General features: G+C 43.5%; 1 protein-coding gene and 1 pseudogene across 1 annotated transcript in view; both read right to left on the reverse strand.

The window, feature by feature from the left end:
• The window catches only part of NIBAN1 (niban apoptosis regulator 1), a 128,701-nt gene that overhangs the window by 78,453 nt on the left and 25,151 nt on the right, over positions 1-25,097 (reverse strand). The window lies entirely within an intron of this gene.
• Positions 16,738-16,830, reverse strand: LOC144269705 (U6 spliceosomal RNA; annotated as a pseudogene).

The raw sequence follows: 25,097 nt of genomic DNA on the forward strand, positions 1-25,097 counted from the left end.
AACAAAGAGCCTCACAATAGCATTGTTATTGTGTGTCTGTTCAGGGTAGAATAGCACTTCAAGAGTTGTCCAAATTTGGCAGTTTTTATTCCTGCAAAACATTCCCTTCTCTTAAGCCCAATGTGTTTATTACAGGTGTAAAAGAGGTTGTCTTGAAAGTTGTTGAAATATATGTTCTTTAATGGTAATGGGGTTAGAATCACAATGTTCTGCTTGCAAACAACTAATCAAGGTCAAATTCTACAGGCCTGAAGTCTGAGAATCTTTTGTTTATATACAGTATTTCCAAGCATCAGCAAACTTTTAGATTAAAAAAAGACCTATAAATTAATCCAATTCAACTCCTGGGGACCAATAGCAGATTATGCTTGCTCTACAACATAGAGGTGGCTCACTCTAACTGAAAGTGAACATGCTGTCAGACTCATTACTGCCAAGTTGTACCAAGTACTAAAAACATTGTAAAGAGACATTGATATCAAGTTCTAGAAATGCGAGCCAACACTGCAATAACCCTTAAATTATGTGTCCTCTCTCCTTCCCTATAATGATGAAACTGCAAGCAGATGTCACTTTTCTGCACCGATATCCATGAGATAGAATGAATCAAAAATCTTCTACATCAGTGATTTGATATGAACAGAAATAGTCATCTCACAGAACAGTGATATAGGATTTGACAAGATAACACCTCTTAGGCCTGATTCCTATTTACACTCAGACTGCTTTCCAAGTGACCTCCAAGTGGGCACAGATTATTTTTACGCTCACTTTAAAACTGCTTTACACTTGCCAGACAACCTCTACTTCACCTGGACACTAGTTTTCCATTAATGCAGTGTTGCTGTTTTTTTACACATAGCAGCAGGAGGCACTCAGAAGACTGACATCATGTCTACTTAAGTGGACAACATTTAACGCAAATAGCCATCTCACCACAGGTAGTATTCCAATGCTGCAAGACCCTATACCACTGGCACATCTATCAGTTGGTCTCCACTCTCCAGGATCATTCTTTTTCCTTAGCTTGTGCTTCTTCCATTGGTTCAGAGCTTAGGTCTGGTCTATACTAGGAATTTTTACATCAGTATAGCTACGTTTCATTTCTTGGCATGTGAAAGATACACCGACCTATTCCTCCCACCCCTGCCTCCCATGTAAACTGCACTAGGTTGATGGGGATTAGCTACGCCAATGGGAGAATCCTTCCTGTCAGCGTACGTGGTGTCTACTAGGAAGCACTACAGCAGCACAGCTGTGTCGCTGGACTGTTTAAGTGTAGACACCCTTAGTCTTGTTACCCTTCAGGACAATAAAGCTGACTAAACAGAATGGCCTAGGTGTGATGATCATGAGGAATGTATAGAGCTTCATTCTGAGGTGGGAGTTTATCCACATGGCATTTGTCAATAAACTGGTTTGGTTCATATTTTTTGTACCTGCATTCAGGGTGCTTGTAAATCTCAAAATAAATGTTTCCCAACCTAAGTACCCAGGAAGGTAGGTGGAAACTGAGAATCTGGGGTGGTGGGCCTAAATAGGAAGTATGTAAGAGTCTTTAAATTGCTTCAGAGGGATTCCTACAGTATGGGCATCTCAGAAAAGGAGCAGGACAAAAAGCCTGATTGAGATGAAAAGTTGGAACAAAGAGCAAGGTAAACCCAATTAATTTCAATCACCACAACAGATGAGTGGTGAAGCGATATAGAATAAACTAAAGAAGTAACTCAAAGATTCCCTAGAATTCAATCTCCTACTTCAGTTTGTGCTTGCATGAGTGGTTGCAAAAGAAAGCCTTTTGTGACTTATGGTTGCTTATATTGACCTTGTGTTTGACTCACTTCTTTCTTGGTAATCTTAATTTTCTAAATCAAGACTCTGGCTATATCATTCCAGGAACCTCTAATAACTCAAACCACAATAAGCCACCTTCATGCTGCAAGCTTTATTCACAAATATAAGAACCAGATAGGCAGTTCCAGTGTATTTAAAATGTTTTTCAAACTATGATTAGTTATCTGAGAAACAGAAAAGCATCCTGGAATAAGAAAAGGTGTAAGTGGAGATTTTAATGTTCAAAAGTTCCAATTTCTTCTCTGTAGCAGTGTTGAGGAGGTGGCATGGCAACAATAGGTTAGAAATATGTACTCTAAGCAGATGTGGTGAAAAATCTAGGCTTTCAAATTGTAAAAATGTAACCCTTTGAATAAAAATCAAGAACTTTATTTCTCACTCTTCTCCATAATATAAAGAGAAACTAATTAGTTTTAAATCATATTTTAAAAATCTTCACTTGTGTACTAACAAATCTTTAATTAAAAAAGTGAAATATTTAAATATAAAGTTACTTTTCAGTGTGTGTCTATACATACACATACACTTAAGTTTAGTCCATTTTAATTGTCCAATTTGTTTCACTTTGATTTGTAGTCCGGCAGCAACTGGTGGTAAAAAAGGTGTGTACAGTGGACCTATGATTATGCAAATACACTCACCAACTCCTTTGTGGAAGTGAAGGCACAGCTACTATAATGGCTACTTGTTTGTGGATTTGTTAATGGCATACTGCAAAGGAAACATACTTTTCCTTTATGAATATGTACAGACACCATCAAACAAAGCTGTAAAAACCAAGTTAAATAAGAAATAACAGAAATACTAATTATTTATATTAGCACAATACCTAGGAGCCCTAATATCCATTCCTGACCTCCCTGTTTTAGCTGGCGGACACCAGAAGACAGGAAAGCTGGACCCTGATCCAAAGCCCATTGAAGTGAATGGAAATTCAAGTTTGAAGAGCTTTGGATAGGATCACTGGAAGGGAAGCCTCATCAACTCTTAATTAAATTTGAGACGGGAATAGAATCTCCCCTCTCAAAACCTAGTTTTAAACCGTCTGACTAAATATTCTATCCCCACTCATAAACGATTCTGGGGAGGGTCCCAGAGCTCGGACTGTAGCATGAGCCTGGAAGTCTACACAGCAATGAAACAGCCACAAAGCCCAAGCCCTGATAGCCTGAGTTGGCTAGAATGGGTCAGCTGCAGGTTTTTCTTTGCTGTGTAGACATACCCCCAGTTGTCTTCAGAAACTGGAAGGCCAAGAGATGATTTTTTGTACCCTCTTTGATCTCCCCTTCCCCCATGTGCCAAGCTCAGAATCAAGATCTTGGTGTTTCTGCCTTAAAAAACCCAAGCAGAATTATTTTTTTTAAATCAAATCACCAAAAAGCAATGTTAAAAATTTTGTTTTGCTTTGTCCTTCACCTTTAAGCATTCTACACAACGATAACAAGGACTATTAAAGCCAATTAACCACTCCCTGTATACTTGGCAGGTTTTGCTTTACTGATTCCTTCTGGGTCAGAGAGAGAACCTGTTGCATAAAAGATAGTATGAAATGTTCAAATTTAGAATCAATACCATACTCCACAATTATATCCTGGAAACAGTTAGATTTGTATTTCAAAAAAGTTCTGCAATTACAAGAGTGAAGATGAAAAGGACACCTCCTTACTCAGCAAATCTACTGCTTGAGTCATTTATGTTTGTTTTCTGGGGGGAAAACACAAGGATTTTACACCTTGGCCCTGCAGAGTCAACATGGATACAGGATGGCCCAGTGAGCTCACACCTATTCTGCCTCATGCATAATCCGTAAAACTGTCAGTTATGATTGCAGAATCTCTATTACAAGTCACAGTGAAAGAGGTAGAAAGAACCACCTGGATTTTTCTAATCCCAGGTTGAGTTTGCAGGGATGACAGTTAGAAAAATCAACTTTTAATTGAGAGAGTGAATCTGATGACAGTCACTGAGGAAAAAACTATAAATACAGTATGGAGCATATTGTCATTTTGTAGTCACTTATTTTACTACAATTGCACTTTAATAATTTATATGAAATATATTTAATAATTTAGTCTCTACTTGCCATAACAAGTAAAGCATATTTTTCTGGGGAAGATCCCCAAACTTGTATTGTTTTTAACTCTAATTAGCAGAACTGTCAGAACTAAGTAATATTTGAGTGAGATTTCTGTACAGCATGCAACTATAGTTTAACTCACTATGAAATAAAGGTGTTGACATCAAATATCACTAAACTGGGGTTTTGAAATCCTCTTTGTCCTCCATGGGGCTGATTTCACCATATCCTTGTTTATATTAGGAGAAAGGAGTTTCAGAGAGCTATTGTATCCACTCAAAAGATCTTGACAATCAGCCAACTCCTCTACATTATTTTTGTCTCCCTGGGATGTGCTTGACTTTCTCTCTCAAGGGTACATCAAAGCTTCATTGAGAAGACCATAGGTACTGCTTGTTATTGCTGTCATTCTAATGAGAAGATGATGTCCTTGGTTACCCACTGTATTCCTTAATCACTGCACATGTTTTAAGAATTTCGCAGTCGAACCAAATGCTGCTGTCTCAATACTTCAACGTTACTTCCTTTTCTAAAATAGCTTGCCTCGTTTCCTGTTTATTAATCTTCCACACTTACCATGATAAGTCCTAGTAACAAGTACCAGCTTTATTTACTTGATTTATTTATTTTAAACAACTTTTCTATTGTGTTTGGAGTAAGAGTCGGGAGGGTACCTAGCGAAACAAAACTGACTTTACTAACAGTAAGAAATTCATTCCACTTAGCTTAACTGAAACTACATAAGCAGGTGAGATAACTCCAACTTTTACTACTTCCAAAGTAACTCCAGCCACCACAGCACTCCAGCAGGATATTAATTTACAAAAACTCACTCATCAGAGAACACTCACTGGCATATACATACCATGTGAAACAATGCAACTTTTAGCTGCTTAACTCTTTCATGGATATCACAGAAGGCACCAAAGTTGGAATGTTTTTAAAAATCGATTTTTTTCTTGACTGCAATCCTTTATTTAGTAGATTAGCAATCAGCCTCTTTCCTACCCTTGCCTTCATATTGTCTTTTATGCTGCCACTACATTGTGTCTCCCACTTCTGTCTTTAAATTCTTCCTTAAAATCCACTTCCATTAATCCTTCCTAGGTTAACTTCAGCACTGATATTTATTTCCCTTTCTCAAAGGTGGTCCTGTGTTCTGTTTTGTGCATATCAGATTGTAAATTCTTCAGGTCTCTATGTTCTTTAAAATGCTTTCTATATTTACAGCGCTATACAAGCATTTAAGAATATTAAAGAGCTGCTAAGGATTCATGGAAGACGTATTCAGAAATAATTCTACTAGTATACCACTGTTTATTTTTCTCTTCTGTCAGACAAAATATTTTTCTAGAAATAGTATGTAAACCAAATGCTCAATTTCAATTTACTTAACAGAAAAATAACCCTGCTTCTGTATTAAGTTAATGTATATATTATATATACATATATATATATATATATATATATATATATATATTTGTAGCTCTCATTTAAACATATTTAGAAAGTATATAGTGGTTTACATCTTCAAAGCACTGCACCAGCATTAATCTTTCCAATACCCCTGCAAGGAGGTGAGTATTATTCTAATTCATAGATGGAGACTCACAGATCAAAGATAAGGGCCTGATTTCAGCGGCACTGAGCACCCATAGTCCTGTGGAGGGCCATCCATGATTTGGACACGAGTCGGAGTCTTCATAAGCAAGACAGTGCAGATTTTCTGAGACAACATTTTAGGAAATTAGACTAAAAAAGATTTCAAAAAGGCCAAAATCAAAATAAATTGTTTTGACCCAAACTGAAGGTTTTTTGGATTGCATATTTGCAAAAATCTGATATTGATTTTTCGTCCAATTTCAAGACAGTAATTTTTTTAAAATTATCAAATTCTTGTGGGATGGGAAAACTATTTCCTGCCCAGCTCCATTCATAAGTGACTAAAAAAGTGGCCACAAAATATTACAATCTTTGATGCTGACTGGCACAGTAGTTACAGAAATAGGTTGTCTATTTCTAGAGGTGTTAAATGATTCTTTTTAAACATCTTCTGGACGAACAAGCTTAGGTCTTTATAGGACAACTGTCCCATCAACTGGAGCATCTGTGCTCAGTAAGACTGGAGTAGACACACCTGAAAGATTAAGGCCAAATTTTTCAAAAGTGTCCACAGATTTGGGTGCCTCTAGTTTTGGAAACCTAACCTGAAGGCACCTTGGGTCTGATTTTTCAGAACTGCTGAGCACCCACAATTACTATGAGTTGTCAGCGCTCAGCACCTCTAAAAAACAGACCTTAATTTAAAAAAGTGTTACATGAGGTTCCATTTGTTGTAAGAAATCTTTCTATATACCATTTATTTATTTAGGAAGTATTAACGTGTTTACAAATCCTTGGCATACAAATATAGAAACAAAATAATAAAAAATATCTAATAGATTTCAGAATAGTTTCCTATTGTCTGTGTCATTTAAATCTGACCAGCAGGAAGCACTGGAAAGTAAGCTGTAGGAAACAATTCTGCCTTGACCCTGAAACGGAGCAGATGATCTAAGAAGTCTTTTCCTTCCTTAATTTTCTATTAACTTATTGACATTTCTAATATGTTTTGTTTGTACTCCTTCTATAATGTTGTATTCTGAAGTTGAGCTACAACATAAAATTCTAGCATACACCGGGAAAAAATACACAGAAGCAATCGTAGCCCTGCCTTCATTACTAGCTCATATAAACTTCAAATATGCGATAAAAAGAAGCTTGACTTTTTTAAAACTTTATTAAAAATGAAGACATTATTTTCTACAAAACTATTCTGAAAATCACCCAGTTATTCTTAGTCTCCGTCTGATAGTCTGTTGGCTTGCATACTTTTGCTTAGTGTATTATTCTGTCCAGATGAATTTTATCACAAAGAGATGCCTGAACTAAACTTTTGAATTCTATAGCCCTACAGTCATAAATGAGAGCTCAAGACATGATTTATGGGTCCTTCACGACTTTGGTTCTTTCACATACATGGCAAATATGATACAATGTCCAGATTGCATATTATTGTGGTTGCAATAAAGTATAACATGACCCAACATTATGGAACTTGTTTCTGCATCATTCAAGTCAACTGGGTTTTTGAAGGGGAGCAGGATCAACAGTACTTAGATCACTTATGAGAATAAACCAAAATTAGACACACAGTGCAGAAAAGAACTACAGACTATGATCAATATACCATTTTATCAGCTGTAATCACTTGACTGTAAGAGTCAATAAAGTTTTAAATATTTAGTAACACATTTTCTGACCTTCCAGAGACGCAACAGTAGGTAGATATATCTGGAATTATAAAGAAAACTAAAAATGGCACAGAACTGAAAAAAACCTATTTTCAGTTACCATAATTGTATTGTTTTAAACTTACATCAGACCAGAGTTATTTCAACAGGAAGCCTTGCAGCCAACAGCTGGAAAAGTCATAGAGTTATTCTGGAAGGTGACATTAATTTTTACAGATGTCTCAGTTCCTATCTTTCAAAAGTAGTTAAAATGCTGACTACAGATGAGCCCCACATCTCAAAATCTGGATTTCAGCTCCTCATAAGATTGGGGTGGGAGGGTAGCTCTACGGTATCAGATTACTTTAAATACAGGAGTCATTTGCAAAATTTGGACCTGGTTATTTTGTAGAGCATCCCCAAATTCAGCATTTAATCTACATTTGGTTCAGTCTGTTATAAAACAAAGGACTCTTTCCAAAATTTAGAATTCAAGCATGACAACAGTCAGGGGTGGCTGGATTCAGGATTTTTTTTTAGGCCATCTCTTACATGAATGATAATGATGCAGTATCCTAGTGCAGAACCCCTACACTGTGTCTGGAATGAGCACTTTGGTCATTGGAGGCTAAAGTCACCAATTCCTTAGCAGTACATGGCTCTAAGCACATCCTCTAAAGAGGTGTTTGCTTTCAGTTTAAATTAATGAAACTAACACCTGCTAATGCCAACTGGTACAAGAAAAGCACACATTTTATTTCAGTTGACCACATTTCCTGCTGCCTAAATATTTACAGCACGCTAAGGAAAAACTGTGTAGCAAGATTAATAACTAACAAACCACAAGCTCTTGCTCAAGTTACCATGTAGTAGTATTTTATAACCATACTGACTCATTGTTATTACATGTTTGTTTATGCTGGGAACACCCTGGTATCCAAGTGCGGTCTCACTTATAGGGCTCCCCAATCTGATATATACTAAGTATATGCTATAAGTATATGCTAAGTAACTTCATGCTTTTCCATATACAATGGAAATCAGTGACAAATTCAGACCAGTTTGAGTGCATTCTTTGCCCACGCTTTCTGGACCCATCCTTTCTTTCACCTAATTCTAAACCTGCCTCTCATGTGGTTACTTTAAGTCACCATCCTTAGCTGTGAAGTCTCAGACAGACAGCCACCATTACAGTCAGATCAGACTTGCATAGCTCGGTCATAACTGACAAGAGATTACTATAAACCCAATCAAGCCAACTGACTGAACCCGCGCTTCTAAAGACAAAGCATTCTATCCTCCAACATGAGGAACAAGACCCCTACAGCACCCAAAATGTTTGACTACCAGCCACAGTGTAATAAAGATGGGGTTCCACACAGTAGAGAACCTACATTTTGTTCATTCTGTGGGATCTTGTGCAGGTAACTGCCTCTCATGACTTCAATGATGGGAGAATAAACCCTATTGGGTCAAAAAGAAAAGGAGGACTTTTTGTTAGTCTTTAAGATGCCACAAGTCCTCCTTTTCTTTTTGCGGATACAGACTAACACAGTTGCTACTCTGAAACCTATTGAAGTCAGATTTTCAAGAGCTCAGCTTCCATTTGGGCACAAAATTAAGTGGCCAGATTTTTAAAAGTACAATGGGTGCCAAGTTCTTCTGAAACTCTGGCCCTAATTGTGGGTGGTGATGACTTGAAAATCTGACCAAAACCATCTACAACTTCAAACAAATCTCTCCTGTACACATAATGACTATATGCTGTCTTTGATTCACACACACAGAAATCCCAAGCACACCATAGGGGTACTGCACTAGGATCCCAGGTGGCATAAACAGGTGAGGGTGAAGGGACTAATGTAGCTGCCTTTCATCAATCACCTAAGGACAGAAATTCCATAATGAGGAAGAGGATTTAGAATCACAGAATCATAGAATATCAGGGTTGGAAGGGACCTCAGGAGGTCATCTAGTCAACCCCCTGCTCAATGCAGGACCAATCCCCAACTAAATCATCCCAGCCAGGACTTTGTCAAGCCTGACCTTAAAAACCTCAAAGGAAGGAGATTCCACCACCTCCCTAGGTAACCCATTCCAGTGCTTCACCACCCTCCTAGTGAAAAAGTTTTTCCTAATATCCCACCTAAACCTCCCCCACTGCAACTTGAGACCATTAGTCTTTGTTCTGTCATCTGCTACCACTGACAACAGTCTAGATCCATCCTCTTTGGAACCCCGTTTCAGATAGTTGAAAGCAGCTATAGTGGCCGAGAAGCTGGATATGTGTGCCCTTGTTGCCAAGAAGGCTAACAGCATTTTGGGCTGTATAAGTAGGAGCATTGCCAGCAGATTGAGGGACGTGATCATTCCCCTCTATTCGGCATTGATGAGGCCTCATCTGGAGTACTGTATCCAGTTTTGGGCCCCACACTACAAGAAAGATGTGGAAAAATTGGAAAGAGTCCAACGGAGGGCAACAAAAATGATTAGGGGACTGGAGCACATGACTTATGAGAAGAGGCTGAGGGAACTGGGATTATTTAGTCTGCGGAAGAGAAGAATGAGGGGCGATTTGATAGCTGCTTTCAACTACCAGAAAGGGGGTTCCAAAGAGGATGGATCTAGACTTCTAACAGCTGATCCTTGTTTGATGGAGAGAATCACTGTAGAGACATTATTATTATTGTGATGTGATTTTTTTTAAAAGTAATTTATATGGCCTTATGCTCAATTTCCCTGTATGCTCTGCAGCAACCTGGGGCTAAATTCTGTGTAAGACACCCTCATTTCCATGGCACTCTGGTGTGGCACATCACTCATTCTGACCTGAGTGCTATTGGGCTGTTTGTGAGCAGCCCTGGTTGGGAGTTACAGCAGCAAAGCATTGTGAGGCACCCACGGTTGAGGAGCAAGTGGTGACACAGCCCCTCACTGATCTGGACTGCAGCCTGGAATCTAAAATCAAGCTTTTAAAGGGTAGCACCCAAAAACTGAGGCACTCAGTCACAAGTCATTCTTGAAAATCTTGGACAATATTTTTATATATTTCCTTACTTGGTTTCTGATCAGCAGGCCTAAACCCGGCAAGTGTACCAATATGAATATTATGGTACATTACTGTGCAAGAGCAAATAATGCACTTTACAAACATCAGGTTCCAAGGTAGTTACAGGCACTGTTCCCAACATACAGCATATCATTAGAGTGTTTAAATTGCTGCCATTAGTTTTACTGATACTTCCTGAGTGACCCAAATTAAACTAAACAGATTGCTCACTGGGGACCTGACTGCAAACCAGGAGCCACTTGTGAAAGTTCTAAATTGCAAGTTAGAACAAAACACTACAAAGCCAAAATCCAAAGTGGATACACAGATGGCTAACTGCCTCAATCACTGGTGGTGAGGGTGGGGCTAGAATTATACTTTCTGGAATCACACTCCATTGCAGGTTCAGACAAATTATGCTAACAATACACTGGCAGTTCCTACTGGGGGAAAGTAATGTAGAAACCATTATAAAAGGAATACATACACCACATTAGTTTTTTGCAAAATAATACTTAGGTTATTGTACTTCAGGCAGGTTTCTCTGTCACTTAAAATGATAACCAATTTGACACTCCATCCTTAATACTGCCATTGAAAGGCAAGCCTGAAACAATGATAACCAGAAAGAAAAGGAACAATTATATGAGTGTCCTCACATTTCCATTTTCTCGGTTCAGGAAGCCATTAGTTTATACAATATGTGATACAGTAGGGCCAGTGGTCAGGCATCTTTGCCCCATTTTTGTGCAGGGAGGCCCAGAAGGCCTACTATGATATGACTACAGAGGAGGCGGCAGATTACCCCCCGGCTGAAGGCGGAGATCCTGGCCAGGTCCAGGGTATTGACAGTCTTGTGAGCCCAGAGGTACCATGAATGGCAGTATTGCAAAGACAAGACACCACGATCACAACTGTTTGACCTAATCCACCTAGCCCGGGAGTGGTTACACCCAGAGGCCCTCAGCTCTGAGAAAATGATGGAACTCCTGGTGCTGGACTGCTATACGAGGGGACTACCCTCGGGGCTTCTGAGCCTGGGTAGGCCAGAATGACCCCTCCACCTTTGACGTACTGGTCACCCTCATAGAGAGATAACTGACAGCCTGTGAACTGTTTGCAACCCCGGGAGGTGAAACACAGCGTTCCCGACCCTGAGGCCTGGATCATCAAGAAATCCAAGAAAGCCATAGCTGGAAGAACAGATACCGAAGAGCGGCCTAAGGCCCTGAAGGGGCCTGGGGATCCAAGGGCAGAGGGCTGGGGGAGAGGGTCAGAGAAACCAAGACAGAGGGCAACCTCTGGGATGAGATATCATTGTTATGAGCGTGGGGAGTTGGGGCATATAGCAGTCCATTGCCCCAACAGGGAGGAGCCCATGCAATGCAATCTGGGGGATTGCAGGGACGAATGTGGACTAATCAGCCTGGTGGGGGTCACGACAGCGCCACATGAGTACACCAGGCCAGTAAAGATGAACAGTATACAGATCATAGCTTTGGTGGACTCTGGGAGTGCTGTCACACTGGTCTCAGGGAAGTTAGTGGGGCAAGACCAACTGAGCCAGGCCAAGAGCACCAGAGAGAAGGAGGAGGTAGTAGAGGTAAATGGAGTGCTAGTAAAAGGGAAAACCAAAGGCCCAGGACTATACTATATAATCAAACATGATCTGTTATACTGGGTAGTGACGTTGCACTCCCTATGTTTATGGAAATATGCTTATGAGTGTAAATATAATATAACTGGAATATGCTTTATGCAAAAGGTCTCTTGTAAGGTATCATTACAAAGCTTATAAGCTACTGAGTGTGTTCATCCTATATGAATGAATGTATCATTCTTGTATCTGAAGCTAGAAATATGAAGTATAATTCTGAAGCCCTATTGTAACTATGCAAAGTGTGGGCCATTAATGGTGGCTTGGAATCTTGATGGCTCCCATTAACTAGGACAATTGGTTGTAAATGGCTCTGTTTACTTGTAAGCCTTCCTGTATACATGGGTGCCAATGAGTAACGAAGTCTCACAGGACATGTCACATGATACTGAAATCCATCTTAAACCTGGTGCTTTTCCATTTAGAAGGAAGGGTGGAAACCCAGAGAGAGACAAAGGATTCCCGCCTTGTGAAAAAGATATAAAAGGGGATGGAACAGAATAAAGAGGTTGCCAGTCATGAGAAATCCCCTAGTTACCACCTGAGCTGGAACGAATAAGAACTGTACCAGGGAAAAGGATCGGTCCCAGACTAAGAAGGAGTCTAGTCTGTGAAAGAAGCTTATTGGAACATCTCTGAGGGTGAGATTTACCTGTATTCAGTTTTTTAAACGTATTAGGCTTAGACTTGTGTGTTTTGTTTTATTTTGCTTGGTAACTTACTATGTTCTGTCTGTTATTTCTTAAAGCCACTTAAATCCTACTTTTTATACTTAATAAAATCACTTTTGTTTATTAATTATCCCAGAGTAAGTGATTAATACCTGGGGGAGCAAACAGCTGTGCATCTCTATCACTGTTATAGAGGGTGGACAATTTATGAGTTTACCCTGTATAAGCTTTATACAGAGTAAAACAGATTTATTTGGTGTTTGGATCCCTTTGGGAGCTGGGTGTCTGGGTGCTGGAAATAGGTGACTTGCTGAGCAATTTTTGGTTAAAGTCTACAACTCTGGGGGCATGGACCAGACCTAGATCTGTGTTACAGCCGACTAGCATGTCTGGCTCAACAAGGCAGGGTTCTGGAGTCCCAAGCTGGCAGGGAAAATGGGCTCGGAATTCATTAGCACATCAGGTGACAGCCTCAAGGGGGTCTCTGTGACCGAAGCCGTCACAGTGCCAATACAGGGGGAAGTAGTAGAACAGTTCTTGGTGCCACAGAATTACAAAAGGGCCATATCAAAGTTAGCTCACCGTCATCTGTTTAGGGGACATTTAAGATCAGACACTCCTTGGATAGAGTCCTAAGGAGGTTCTGCTGGCCGGGGGATACGGGCCGAAGTCCAGTGCTATTGCACCTCCTGCCCAGAATGCCAGATACATAGCCCTGACCTCAGTTAAGGGCCCTGTTGGTACCCTTGCCTGTAACTGAAGTCCTGTTTGAAAGGACAGCCATGGATCTAGTGGGCCCACTAGAAAGAATGGCCCGGGGCCACTGCAGCATACTCATCATACTGGACTATGTTACAAGGTACCCTGAAGCCATTCTTCTAAGAAACCCCACGTCCAAGGCAATCGCAAAAGAACTGGTCCAGGTATTTGCTACGGTAGGCATCCCTAAGGAGATCCTGACAGAGCAAGGGACTCCCTTCATATCGAGAGTAATGAAAGTCTTATGTACCCTGCTCCTCATCCAAGCCTTGCAGATCTCGGTCTATCATCCCCAAAAAGATGGTCTGGTTGAGCAATTTAACCGCACTCTCAAGAGCATGATCTGAAAGGTGGTGGCTCAAGTCGGAAAAGACTGGTATACCCTCCTACCATACCTGATGTTTGCGATACGAGAAGTTCCCCAGGCATCTACTGGATTCTCCCTTTTCAAGCTACTATACAGATGCCACTAACATGGCATATTAGACATCGCGAAGGAGGAATGGGAGGAACAACCCAACCCAGGGAAGAACGTCATCATGCACGTGGCACAGACGAAAAAATGAATAGCCCAAGTGACCCCCATAGTATGAAACTATTTGGAGAAAGCTCAAGAGGCCCAGCGAACCCACTACAACCATCGGGCAAAAACATGGAAATTTCAACCAGGAGAATGGGTACTGCTACTGGTACCAGCAACAGAAAGCAAGTTCCTGGCCAGCTGGTGTGGACCCTATGAGATTGTGGAAGCCATTGGGGAGGTGAATTATAAGGTGACGCAGCCAGGCAGCCAAAGGCCAGAGCAGATCTACCATGTCAACTTACTGAAACCCTGGCTCAATCAGGAGACATGCCTGGGGTGGAGATAAAGGACTTAAGGATATCCCCCAAATTAGTCCCAGAACAATGAACAGAGGTCGTCGAGATGAACCAGCGGAACCAAGACATATTCTCCACACAACCAGGCTGTACGATGCTGATGCAACACCACATCGTCACCTGTCCCGGAGCAAGGATGATGATAAAACTATATCGTATACCAGAGGCAAAAGGAGAAGAAATTATAGATTCATAGATATTAAGATCAGAAGGGACCATTATGATCATCTAGTCTGACCTCCTGCACAATGCAGGCCACAGAATCTCACCCACCATTCCTGTGATAAACCTATGTCTGAGCTATTGAAGTCCTCAAATCATGGTTTAAAGACTTCAAGGTGCAGAGAATCCTCCAGCAAGTGACCCGTGCCCCATGCTACAGAGGAAGGCGAAAAACCCCCAGGGCCTCTTCCAATCTGCCCTGGAGGAAAATTCCTTCCCAACCCCAAATATGGCGATCAGCTAAACCCTGAGCATACGGGCAAGATTCACCAGCCAGATACCCAGGAAAGAATTCTCTGTAGTAACTCAAATCCCACTCCATCTAACATCCCATCGCAGGCCATTGGACCTATTTACCATGAATAGTTAAAGATCAATTAATTGCCAAAATCATGTTATCCCATCATACCATCTCCTCCATAAACTTATCGAGTTTAATCTTGAACCCAGATAGGTCTTTTGCCCCCACTGCTTCCCTTGGAAGGCTATTCCAGAACTTCACTCCTCTGATGGTTAGAAACCTTCGTCTAATTTCAAGTCTAAACTTCCCAATGGCCAGTTTATATCCATTTGTTCTTGTGTCCACACTGGTACTGAGCTTAAATAATTCCTCTCCCTCTCCGGTATTTATCCCTCTGATATATTTATAGAGAGCAATCAAATCTCCCCTCAACCTTCTTTTGGTTAGGCTAAAAGAAGGAAGTAAGGAAGGAGGAAGTAAGGAAGATGCTGGAACTCTGGATGATTGAGGAATCCCACAGACAGTGGACCAGCCCTATTGTCTTGGTCCCCAAGTCTGACAGCACCCTGAGATTTTGTAATGACTTCCGAAAATTAAATGAGGTATCCCAATTCAATGCCTACCCAATACCACGTATCAATGAGCTGGTGGATCAGTTAGGCAAGGCCCAATACTTGATCACCTTGGACTTGACAAAAGGTTACTGGCAGATCCCCCTGGCTGAGGACGCCAAGGAAAAAAACGCTTTCTCTACACCCAACGGCCTCTTCCAATATACCGTCCTCCCTTTCGGGATCCAATGGGGCCACATGACTTTCCAACAGTTGATGGACAGATTACTTTGACTCCATGCCAAGTATGCTGCTGCCTATTTAGAAGATGTAGTAATCCATAGCCCTGACTGGGAGACACACCTTGGGAAAGTGGAAGCAGTATTAGATGCTCTTAGATAGGCCGGCCTCACCGCTAACCCATCCAAATGTGCAATAGGGCTAGCCGAGGCCAGATACCTCGGGTATGTAGTCAGAAGGGGTTCCAGGAAACCCCAATGGAACAAAGTGGAGGCAACACAATGCAAGTGGAGGCCCCAACTGATCCGCAAGAAGCCAAGTCAGAACATTATTAGGGATAGTGGGGTACTATCGCCGGTTCATCCCTCACTTCACCCCAAGGGCAGCGCCTCTGACAGACCTGATAAGAACTCAGGGCCCGAAGATCGTTAAGTGGACCAAGGTGGCAGAAGAAGCTTTCACACACACGAGGATGGCCCTTTGCAGTCATCCAGTGCTCATAGCCCCAGATTTCAAGAAGGAATTCATTCTACAAACAGATGCCTTGGAGGTAGGACTTGGGGCGCTCCTTTCACAGATGGTGGGGATGAGGAGTACCCGATCCTTTACCTCAGCCAGAAGCTCCTGCCCAGGGAGCAATGGTACGCTGTAGTAGAAAAGTAATGCCTAGCAGTTAAATGGGCCATAGAGATTCTACGGTACTACCTACTTGGGCGGCAGTTCACCCTTGTGATGGGCCACGCTCCACTCCAATGGATGCACACAAACAAGGAGAGGAATGCACAAGTGACTAGATCAGTGGTCTCCAAAGTTTTTGGATCACGCACCCCCACGGTGCAGCCGAAGAAAGGAGAGCAGAAGACCTACCGAAGGCGTGCTGCTGAAGAAAGAAGACGGGAAGACCTGCTGCAGGCGTGTTGCCAGAGGGAAAGACCTGCTGCAGGTGTTCAGAGCTGCCGCCGAAGAAAAAAAAATGGCGGAATGCCGTCTAGTGGTGCTCCTCCTACCGTGCATCCCCTGGGATCCTCTGATGCACCCCCTGGGGTGCGCGCGCCCCACTTTGGAGACCACTGGACTAGATGGTTCCTATCTCTACAACCTTTCCACTTCCGGATGCAGCATAGTGCCAGAAGCCAACACGGCAATGCGGCTGGCCTGTCACGACAACTGTCTCTCGTCCCAAGTAGCCAACTCCGTGGTGTTGAGCAGGGGGGCGAAGGATGATATGTGATTCAGCAGGGCCAAGGGACAGTGGGAGAGTGTTTTTTTTAATGGAACACTTCACAAAGTTGCGTGTCATCCTTGTGCAGGGGCCATGCTAATCTTCTCTGTATCATTCCAATTTTAGTATATGTGAGTGGTAGAGGGGAGATATATAAGCCCTAAACTAATTAAGGCATGGTTCCCTGTAGTCTAGGGAAGGTTACTACAGGTTAATTGGAGCCCTGTAGTCAACTAAGGCCCTGTCAGGAACCTAATAAAAAAACCCTGCTTCATGCAGACAGGGTGGTGTGAGGAAGGAGAAAGGACTGGAGTTTGGCGGTGTGTTGCTGAGCATTGAAAGACCAGAGAACTGGAGGAAGGGAGACCCTGCCCCAGCAGGGCAGGGAGACTCCCTCCCCCAGCCTCAAAGACCAAGGGTAAACCTACCTAAGGGGGAAAAAGGTAAGAAACCCGCAGGGGTTGTGAGGGCTGGTGCTCAGAGTGAGGAGCAAACCCAGACCCCTTCCCTGCTTCCCTCTTCTACCACCTTCCTGAGCCACTAGTGTGGCTCTCGGAACCCCAAGAGCAGGGGCAAGGGGTGGCGTCCTAGCTCCCCTCCCCACCAACAAAAGCATGGGACCCACCATACCAACATCGGCCATTCTGCCACAAATGTTAAAGAACTGGAGTAGATTCATCCCTGTTCTAACTCCATTTATGACAACTGAGTTGCACCAGGGGTGAATTTGGTCTAATATTTTGTACCTAATTCTCTCGTGCTTTCAGGATTTAGCAAGGAGAAAATATCTTTAACAAAGTTACACCCATGTTTTTACCCAAAGCAAGTCTGGTCTGGTGGTCTGAACAGCATTCTAAAAGCCCCAAATTTTTGAGTTTTAATCCTAACACCCTCAATCGCCTTAGGCCAGTCACTTAGCCACCCCACACCTTCATTTTCCTGTATATGAAGCAGAAATTACAGCACTCACTCACCTTCATCACAAGGGTATTTCATGCTTACCTAGTGACTGTAAAACGCTGTCAAGGTTGCTCTGTGTTAGCAGTTTTCCATCTTTAGTGTAAATGCACAGCTAGGCAGTTATTCGAAAATACCTAAGAGCCAAATTTTGCCCTTGTTACACTCTGTGTAACCCCAATAACTGCAACAGGACAGAACACAGTTTAAGGAATTTGCAACTGTGCAGCCACACCTCTAATGTGGATGGACTACACTGGAGTAAAATGGAGCTTGCACTGGGTTCACTTATACCAGTAACTTACTGGAACTAAGCTCCAATAATGTATCCAATGATCTAGGCAACTCTAATAATATGTTTTCAAATACTTTTCAAACAACGAAATGTGTTAAAGCACATGTTATCCTCCCCATATATTTCCATATGGGGGTTGTGACTAATAATCCTTCTCCATTATTAAAGAAAGATTAAAATAATTGCCACTGAATACTTATCAGTGGGATATAGGCATGTTAGATCACTTCGGAGCATCAAGAGAGGAAGTGCCTAATGGTATGATTTCCCATTAACATGTGATTTGTTTATGCAATTTGAGATGCTGTCAGCCAGATTAAAAATCATATTCTTCTAGTAAATAAGCTTTGATGGAGCCCTGGATGATTCAAGACCAAGAATAGAGTATAAATGCCTTTCACCTTTAGCTAACATGTTCAAATCAAGCCCATCTCAGTAAGGACTGAAAGTTATTACCATCTTGCGGCTTCTCGGTGGCCTATTGATGGTCTTGTTTTAGACCATGGTGCACAGAGGCCTGCATCACAAAATTGGCACAGAATCTGCCTTCTTGTAGGTTACAACACAAGGTGAAGGTTACAATGAAGGTTACAACCAAAATAGCACTCACAAAACAAAAAAGAGTTCCCAATCTGACCTATACATTCCCACACACACACACACCTCTCTCTCTCTCTCTCTCACACACACACACACTCACTCACTCACTCAGCATGTCCTGCCCTCCCAACACTACATTTAAAGTCCTCGCTCCAAAGAACAGAGCTTATCTTCAGAACTGGTGTAATAATTAGGCATAATGTATTTTTTCCTAATCTAGCTCTGAAATACCTAGGCCATTTTAGCTGATGCTTTCCCAAAAAATTCAGCTTGAGACAGCCACCTGACAGAAAATTTCAGCCCAAATGGTTAGAGTTTGGTAAAGTTATCAGCAACCAAAAACAGGGTCTTACAATGGAAAGTGTCTGGCAACCTAAATTATATACAATGCTACCTATAACACTGGATCAGTGAATATCGATTATGAAAAATGCTTATGATAATACTTAATTGAATATGCTTAAAAGTACTGTGGTGTATTTTGTAAAGGTAATGATGTTTTAAGAACATGAAACCTCAGTACAGAGCTTTGCTATTACATTTTTTCCTTGAAGTGGAATGAAGCTACTTTTTCCTTTAGTGTGAATAGTCAGCTTTACAGAATAGTGAAGTGGGAATAATCAAAGTTCCGCTATATGAGTTAAAACAAAAGCAAAAAAAAAATATTTCCATATATACTTAGACCCTGATCCAGCAAGGAGCTCTGTGTGGGCAGCCCCTGCAGAGCTACTTGCAAAATCACGTCTTCAGTCATCATCAGCCGAACTATGAAACACATTCTAGAATCACAAATAGCAACTGTGGTTTCATACATAGGAAGAGAGAGATCACTTGCGAAACAAATTTTAGAGCTTTACAAAGATAACCAATGAGACGGGTTTAAGAAGTGCTATTTTAAGGGATGCAGATGTATTGGCTGTATTGTGAGCCTGAATTCTTGTTAGTGCTATCTTTCTACCTTTTAAAGCAGGGGTGGGCAAACTACGGCCCGCGGGCCGGATCCGGCCCCTCAGGGCTTTGGATCCAGCCCACGGGATTTCCCCCCATGGTGCTGCAGGCCCTGCGCCATCCTCAGAAGTGGCTGGCACCATGTCCCTGGGGCTCCGGGCAGGGAGGCAAGAAGGCTCCGTGCATTGCCCTTGCCTCCAGGCACCGCCCCCTGCAGCTCCCATTGGCCAGGAACGGGGAACTGTGGCCAATGGGAGCTTCAGGGGAGGTACCTGGAGGCATGGCAAGGGCAGCACGCAGAGCCCTGTGCCTCCCCCACCCGCAGGGGCCGCGCAGGGACCTGGTGCTGGCTGCTTCTCAGAGTGGCACAGCACGACGTGGGGACAGGGCAGGCAGACAGGCAGGGAGCATCCTGCCCCCCAACTCCCTGCCCTAAGCCCCCTGCCTGCACCTAGCACCCCTCCTGCACCCCAAATCCCTGCCCTTTGGCCCATCACACCCCGCACCCCTCCTGCACGGCAACCCCCACCCTGAGCTCCCTCCTGCACTCCGCACTCCTCCTGCATCCTAGCCCCCTTCCCTGAGCCCTCTGATACACCCCACACCCCTCCTCTGCCCCAATCCCTTGCTCTGAGCCCCTTCCTGCACACCGCACCCCCTCCTGCACCCCAACCCCCTGCCCTGGCCCTGCATACAATTTCCCCATCCAGATGTGACCCTGAGCCCAAAAAGTTTGCCCACCCCTATTTTAAAGGATGGTATGCGTGCATGCCATTGAAGAGAATGCTGAATAACTCTTTGATGGGGATTACATTTCTTGTAATATTGCTAATGCATATAAGGCCAAATCCAGGCCGGATTTTGCTAGTGTTTAGGTCTCAAAAGTAGCAGAGATTCTCTGTTGGTGCTGCTCAGCCAAACAAGTTATTTGAGATGCTCTGCAAGGGGCCTTACAATCCCATATGCACTGAGGGCTTGCCTACACTTACCCGGGGATCGATTTGCGGCGATCCATGCATTGGTGATCGATTTAGTGGACCCGCTAAATCTACTGCAGAGTGCTCTCCCGCCGACTCCTGTACTCCACCTGAACAAGAAGCACAAGGGCAGTCGACAGGAGAGCGTATCCCGTCGACATACCGTAGTGTGGACCCTGCGGTAAGTAGATATAAGTACGTCAACTTCAGCTACATTATTCACGTAACTGAAGTTGTGTAACTTAGATCCATCTCCCCCCGTAGTGTAGACAAGGCCTGAAAGAGCTAGCCTTTGAGTTCTAAAAAGCTTGATTTGGGGAACCTAAATGGGTAAAAGGAAAATCTCAGATTTTTTATTATTATACAAGCAAGTTTCTAGACCTTTTGCAAAGATTGGGCATGAAAGTATAAATCAACCATTAAGAATTAAAAGAAAAGATGGATTCAACTCTACCATATATTACAAGATATTAACTCTTTCTAGGCTGTCACTGAGCTGAGCATACTACACTATAGACAGACATAGTGGTTTGGTGGATCAAGCACTAGACTGGGAGTCAGAAGATGTGCGTACTGGTTCTGGTACTGGGTCATCTTAGTCAAGTTACTTTACCTCTGTTTCATTCCTTATATGTCTTGTCTATTTAAGACTATAAGCTCATTAGACCATGGACTATCTCATTCTGTGCAGTGCTTAATATAAAGCTCCAGTCTTTGTAGGGTCCTTTAGGTGCTACCATAGAAACAGATGTGATGTTGGCAGACCACGTGCCAGCTCACATCAAGGCCCCTAGTCCTCACTGACCACGGAGAACTGCATAGCTGGGACGTAACATTTAAACATTTGCTCGTAACTATAAAAGTATTTGGTCAAACTGTCAGAGAGAACTATTAGCAAGTATAAAAAACTAGTTTACACAGAGGTGTCATCTCCTCTCCAGCAAAAAAAAAAAAAAAAAAAAAGGCCCACAGACACCAGACAAGGCAGTTTGGAACATCAACGGACAAAAGACTTTGTGGATTGTTCTCCCCACATCCATGAATAGGATACATGCAAAAATACTCATCCCATCTGCTTGAACTCTGGGGGAAGGGAATAAAAATCCTTGTCAAGAAGAAATTATCTCTATGCTGCTTGAACGGTGAGGGGCAAAGATTCCCAAGCATAAGCAAAGGATCCCCAGCTGCTTAGCTTGGGTTAGCCCTAGAGGATGTATAGAGCTTACATATTACAGAAGCTTCTATTGTCTTTTGGAACCTAAGACTGTACATTTGTGTGTGTATGTTTACCTGCTTTAACCTTTGTGACAAAGTTCCTGCTCTGCCTTGGTGGGTCTTGCACTTATTGGCAGATTTGCTCGCCTTGGAGCTTCATGGCGGCCCTCAGCTTGGCTGTTTTTCTGAATTCACAGTCCAGGTCGACTCCTCCTGTGTCTGACCAGGAGTTGGGAGGATTTGGGGGGGAACCCAGACCCGCCCTCTACTCCGGGTTCCAGCCCAGGGCCCTGTGGAATGCAGCTGTCTAGAATGCCTCCTGGAACAGCTGTGCAACAGCTACACTCCCTGGGCTACTTCCCCATGGCCTCCTCCCAACACCTTCTTTATCCTCACCATAGGACCTTCCTCCTGGTGTCTGATAATGCTTGTACACCTCACTCCTCCAACAGTCCGCGTTCTCACTCTCAGCTCCTAGTGCCTCTTGTTCCCAACTCCTCACACACACACACACACCACAAACTGAAGTGAGCTCCTTTTTAAAACCCAGGTGCCCTGATTAGCCTGTCTTAATTGATTCTAGCAGCTTCTTGATTGGCTGCAGGTGTTCTAATCAGCCTGTCTTAATTGTCTCCCTTTTCCCTGGGTAAGGTAACAGGGAAGGTTCCAGAACAATCAGGAACCTTCCCTGTTACCTTACCCAGGGAAAAGGGACCTATTTAGCCTGGGGCTAATATATCTGCCTTCTATTACTCTCCTATAGCCATCTGGCCTGACCCTGTCACAATTCCCTCCCCCTCCCCCCCGCCCCCAATCAACACTACGGGGTTGGACAACTTGGGACGTCAGGCAGTGTACTCATGACAATCCATCTGCATTGCCATGGTGGCTTCTGGCCCGGTGTTGTATGGTGAATTGGAAAGGTTGTAGGGACAGAAACCATCTGGTTACCCTTGCATTCTTCTCTTTATTTCGCTGCATCCACTGGAGGGGTGCATGGTCGGTCACAAGGGTAAACCGTCATCCCAGAAAGTAACAACATAGTGTTTCCATGGCCCATTTCACAGCTAGGCACTCTCTTTCAACCACGGCATACTTCTGCTTTCTCGGGAGGTAGAGGATTGGGTGTTCTTCATCTCCGACCATCTGCGATAGGACAACTCCCAATCGTACTTCAGATGCATCTATTTGTAAAATGAATTCCTTGTTGAAGTCTGGGGCTATAAGCACAGGGTTACTGCAGAGGGCTGGCCGTAGATCCATTAATGCTTCCTCTGCGGCATCTGTCCACTTCACCATGTCTGGACCTGGGCTTTTATCAGGTCTGTCAGGGGACTCGCTCTGGTAGCAAAATGGGGGATAAATCGTCAGTAGTACCCCACCACACCCAGGAATGCCCGGACTTGCTTTTTCCGATTTGGCCAGGGCCAATTTTGGATAGCCTCTAGTTTGTTTAGTTGGGGCTTGAGCATGCCCCTTCCTACAATGTAGCCAAGGTATTTAGCCTCGGATAGCCCTACAGCACACTTGGCTGGGTTGGCTGTGAGGCCAGCCCGTCTTAGCATGTCCAGAACCACTTCCACCTTTCCTAAGTGGGTTTCCCAGTCAGGAGTGTGAATAATCATATCGTCGAAGTATGCCGCTGCATAACTGATATGGGGCCGTAGGAGCTTGTCCATAAGATGCTGGAAGTTGGCAGGTGCCCCATGCAGTCCAAAAGGAAGAACAGTATATCGAAACAGACCCTCTGGTGTAGAGAATGCCGTCTTTTCTTTCGCATTTTTGGCAAGGGGAATCTGCCAGCATCCCTTTGTTAAATCAAGGGTGGTCAAAAATCAGGCATTGCCCAGGCAGTCAACTAACTCATTGATACGGGGTATGGGTTATGCATCGAATTTGGATATCTCATTCAGCCAGCGAAAGTCATTACAAAACCTAGTGGTGCCATTGGGTTTGGGCACCAACACAATCGGGCTTGACCACTGACTGTGGGACTCTTCGATGACTCCCAGCTCCAACATCCTTTTTACCTCTGCCTTGATCTCCCTTTTTGCCGCTGGGACCTGATAGGGCCTTAAAGTTACCTTTGCCCCAAGGTCTGTGATAACGTGGTGATACGCTTTGGTGGTCCGGCCTGGTTTGGTTGAAAACACGTCCTGGTATCGGTTGATCATCTCAGTTACCTCCTTCTTCTGGTTTGGTGTCAGATCAGTGGATATCCTGATCTGCTCCTGCATATTATTTCCCTGGATTGGGGTCTCTTGGGCCACTACATACGCCTCTCGTTGGTGCCAAGGTTTTAAGAGGTTAATGTGATAAATTTGTTCTTGTTTCCGGCATCCTGGCTGCCACACCTTGTAGGTTACTTTCCCGACAGGTTCAACCACCTCATAGGGCCCCTGCCATTGGGCCAAAAGCTTGCTTTCTGCTGTGGGTACCCACACCATCACCCGATCCCCTGGTTGGAACTGTCGGACTTTTGCCTGGCGATTGTAATGGGTTCGCTGGGCCTCCTGCGCCTTTTTCAAATGTTCCCGTACAATAGGGGTGACCTCGGCTACCTGTTCTCGCATCTGCAACACATGGTCAATTATATTTCTCCCCTCATTGGGTTCCTCTTCCCACATTTCTTTTGCAATATCTAGTATGCCACGGGGGTGGCGTCCGTATAATAATTCAAAGGTGAAAAACCCAGTTGAGGCCTGAGGTACCTCCCGGATTACATACATAAGGTAGGGTAGTAGGGTGTCCCAATCTTTCCCGTCTCGACTTACCACTTTCTTTATCATTGCCTTGAGAGTTCGGTTAAACCTTTCTACCAGCCCATTGGTCTGCGGATAATAGACTGAAATTCTCAGGGTATGTATATGGAGCAGCGTACAGAGGTCCTTCATTAGCTTCGACATAAATGCGGTACCTTGGTCTGTTAACATCTCCTTTGGTAGCCCCACTCGGGCAAAGATCCCCACCAACTCTTTAGCTATCGTTTTAGAGGCCGTGTTCCGCAGGGGGATGGCTTCTGAGTAGCGAGTAGCATAATCCAGAACGACAAGTATATATTGGTGGCCCCGGGCTGTCTTCTGCAGGTGTCCCACTAGATCTATGGCTATTCACTCGAAGGGGACCTCTATGATGGGAAGGGATATTAAAGGTGCCCTCAAGTGGGGACGGGGACTGTGCAGCTGACACTCTGGGCAGGACGCACAGTACCTCCGCACTTCTTCATATACTCCGGGCCAGAAGAATCGTCGCAGGACCCGTGCCAGGGTCTTCTCTACCCCCAAATATCCCCCAAAAAGATGACTATGGGCCAGACTTAATACAGCATTCTGGTGTTTTTGAGGTACTAGGATCTGCTGTACCTTCTGCCCCTGTACTGGTGCAACTCGGTATGAGAGATTCTTCTTCATT

The sequence above is a fragment of the Eretmochelys imbricata genome, chromosome 8, assembly GCF_965152235.1.
Source record: "Eretmochelys imbricata isolate rEreImb1 chromosome 8, rEreImb1.hap1, whole genome shotgun sequence".
NCBI classification, from domain to species: domain Eukaryota; kingdom Metazoa; phylum Chordata; order Testudines; family Cheloniidae; genus Eretmochelys; species Eretmochelys imbricata.